Below are 3,515 nucleotides of genomic sequence, written 5' to 3'. Positions count from 1 at the left end.
AAGCGAAGATGTAACACCAACTGGGCAACTAAGCGTATACCCAATTGCAAATGCAAATACAAATTTGATATTAACCAAGTCAGAGTCACAATTACAAATACAATCCAGAAATCTCAAGGAAGTAGTGCAATATCGCTAATGACCAACACAGTTAATTTAAACTAACATGGAAACTAAAGCAACAAGACCAAAAATAGTAGACAACATTAAAACAAAATAAAATAAAATACTAGACCCCAACAAGGCAACAAACAACTACCTAACACAGTTAAATTAAATCAAATGCAAAACTAAATTAGAGAAATCAAAAGCAACTAATCCTAATATGCAAGTTAATTTAAAATAAAAGAAATAAGCAAACACAACTTTTTCTAGCAATTCATGTGGCCAAGCGTGCTCCAAATAAAGAAAATTGAAAATGAAAATGGCCTAAGAAGATCTCTTGTACATGACCTTACATGCACCAAAGTCAAACTTCAATTTCTCCTTCAATAAGTCACAAAATGTGTTGACTTCTTCTCCACATGTGCACCATTTTCCAAGGAAATTAAAATGTGTCTTAAACATCACTATTAAACCATGCCTTTATCCCTTTCCATGCAGCAAAAATGAAATCCCAAAACCAAGGCATAAATTAACGTGAGCTACCAAGTGACTTTTGCAAAAGTTGCTTCAAAAAAAAGTCCACAAGTCAGAAAGTGCTTAAATTCTTCTAAGGAAACTCTTGTCTGCAAAGCCCTGAAGTGCTACTGCGGTGACAGAGGAATAGCTTGTTCATCCTTGGTGTGTCCGAGGAAGTGCCTGGAAGAGAATCATTCTTCGTGAAGCATTCAAAGGAGGTGGTCATCCTTTGTGAAGATTCAAAGGAGGTGTAAGTTCATCTCTTGTGGTTTCAAGAGAGGTGGTATTTCTAAACTCTTACAAATTGTTTTTTTCTTTGTGATNAATATTTGTAATTGTTTTGTGATAGTGAAAAAGGCTTATCTTGTTTGAGATAAGCGACTGGACGTAGGATCTGNGTGATCTGAACCAGGATAAAATCACCTGTGCAATTTTTCTCTTTCCCTTACTCTTTTATTTATATTTAATTATCTGCTCAGTAAGAAAAATTAAGAGAAAAATAATAAAAGGCACGATAAAAGTATATAACCAATTCACCCCCCCCCCTCTTGGTTTGTTCCACGCTAATAATTCCGTTGTAGCGATTCTAACACATTCTAAGCAGTAAAGGGAGTAATAGGTCTAAAATGACATATGAAAATAACTATTTTTCAACCTTCATCATACACATCACTCATTCATCCATCAGTGAAACATATTTTAAAATGCACAATTAATGAAGTGAACTTCCCAACAACTCATCATCCATTTTTATTCATCAAAACACATCTTTAGATCTACCGATTTTTAGCTCATAACTTGTAAAATATCAACATCTTAATGATTTACTCATCAGACTTCCATCTTGCCAAAGATTTCCACATAAACCAGTCAATTCATCCATCCAAAATTTATCAACCATCCAAAACAAACTATTTTCGTCTTTGATAAAAAGTGAGGTAAAACCCTCATGTTTCTTATCCAATTTTACAACCCAATCCATAAAAAACTTCTTATACATGTATATCAACATTCTAGAATGAAAATCCACTATCAATCCAATATATATTCAATAATTTTTCATCATAAAGTTCATACAAAATTCACATATCAAAGTTATAACAAAACCCATTTGGTTATCTATTTGAAATCATACCATGCATTTAGCCAAACCAAAAATTTTCATAAACTTCATCATGACAAGACCAAGCATTTGAAACCATATTCACATCCAACAAAATTTTAGAAATCAAAGTTAGAGTTTGCTCCCCTTACCTATTGAATACATCCCTTGCAAAGCTTGAATCCTTCTCCATAATCCTTGCAGCACCTTTGCCTCCTTGAAACTTCAGAAACTCTCAATTGCACCCTATCACACGGATTTCTGTAGCAAAAACTCACTAGCACAAGTGCAAAACCCATTCCTCCATTCTATCACACTTGTAGATCTATCCAAGGGACAACCATGGTCCCTTAGTCCATAAATAAACATTTTATCCTGCAAAGGAGGGTCAACCCATGCTCCTCTCTGACACAAAGCACCAAAATTATGGATTTGGAGCATATTCTCCAACTCGCGCTAAGGTGCCCCACCGAAAGGGCGTTGAGGCGCAACTTGCTCGGAAATCGCACGTTGGGGCGCCTCATAGGGAGGAGCGCTTGGACGCAAGCCCCTAGCAACAAAACTTTGAAAACTTCGAAAGTCCGGTTGGACCCCTTCCCGAAGTCGAAAATACGAGTATGAGTACTCGAACCGAAGCTCTTTGAGTCTAGTTTCATATGGAAAAAGAATCACCTCAATTTGAAATTTGTAAGAAACGTTATAAATAAAACAGTAAACCATGTCAAAGTTGACAACATTCGATTTTACTTAATAATTTTAACCTTTTTCAACTTGGTAACTCTTGAGCTTCTAAGGTCCTACAGTAGTAGTTGAAATAAGTGTTGTGGTTGAAAAAAGTATTGTAGTTGTCCTTAGTTGTGGTAGATGTTGTCTTAGTAGTGTTAGATGTTAGCTTACATGCAGCAAAACTTTCACAACTTCGATAGTTCGGTTGAACCTCTTCCCTAAGTCTAAAACACTTGTATGAGGACTCGAACAGAAGATCTTTGAGTCTAGTTTCCAATGGAAAAAGAATCACCTCAATTTGACATTTTTAAAAATAGTTATAAATATGTCAAACTTGACAACATTCTATTTTACTTAATAATTTTAAATTTATACAACTTGGTAACTCTTGAGCTTCTGGGGTCCTACACTAGAAGTTGAAATAAGTGTTGTAGTTGTCTTTAGTTGTGGTAGATGTTGTCTTAGTTGTGTTAGATGTTAGCTTACATGCAGAAAAACTTTCACAACTTCGACAGTCCAGTTGAACCCCTTCCTGAAGTCAAAAATACATGTATGAGTACTTGAACCGAAGATCTTTGAGTCTAATTTCCAATGAAAAAGAATCACCTCAATTTGAAATTTGTAAGAAAATTTAGAAATAAAATAGTAAACCATGTCAAAGTTGACAACATTATATTTTACTTAATAATTTTAACTTTTTACAACTTGGTAACTCTTAAGCTTCTAGGGTCCTACAATAGTAATTGAAATAGGTGTTGTGGTTGAAAGAAGTGTTGTAGTTGTCTTTGTTGGAAAACAGGTAGGCTTCTTTTTACACCAAGAGGAGGGGTGGGGGGTGAATTGGTATAATATCTCTTCCTCCTTTTTCATTTCACGTTCACTCTCACTCTCATTCCTCTCTTCCGTGTTCATCTGATTCCTTTATTCTGTGTTCTTCGTCTCATCCTTCTTTCTTCCTTCACGAGAGAGATCTCCTCGTCGATCGTCTTTCATCATCACGATAAGCCTTCTTCACTCACAGAATCATCTCCATTTCCTCTATCCTTCATTTTCCACCGAATCATTC

This window comes from Vigna radiata, chromosome 1 (genome assembly GCF_000741045.1).
Source record: "Vigna radiata var. radiata cultivar VC1973A chromosome 1, Vradiata_ver6, whole genome shotgun sequence".
NCBI classification, from domain to species: domain Eukaryota; kingdom Viridiplantae; phylum Streptophyta; class Magnoliopsida; order Fabales; family Fabaceae; genus Vigna; species Vigna radiata.
The sequence above is the reverse complement of the archived record's forward strand: the minus strand, read 5'-3'. Positions refer to the sequence as shown.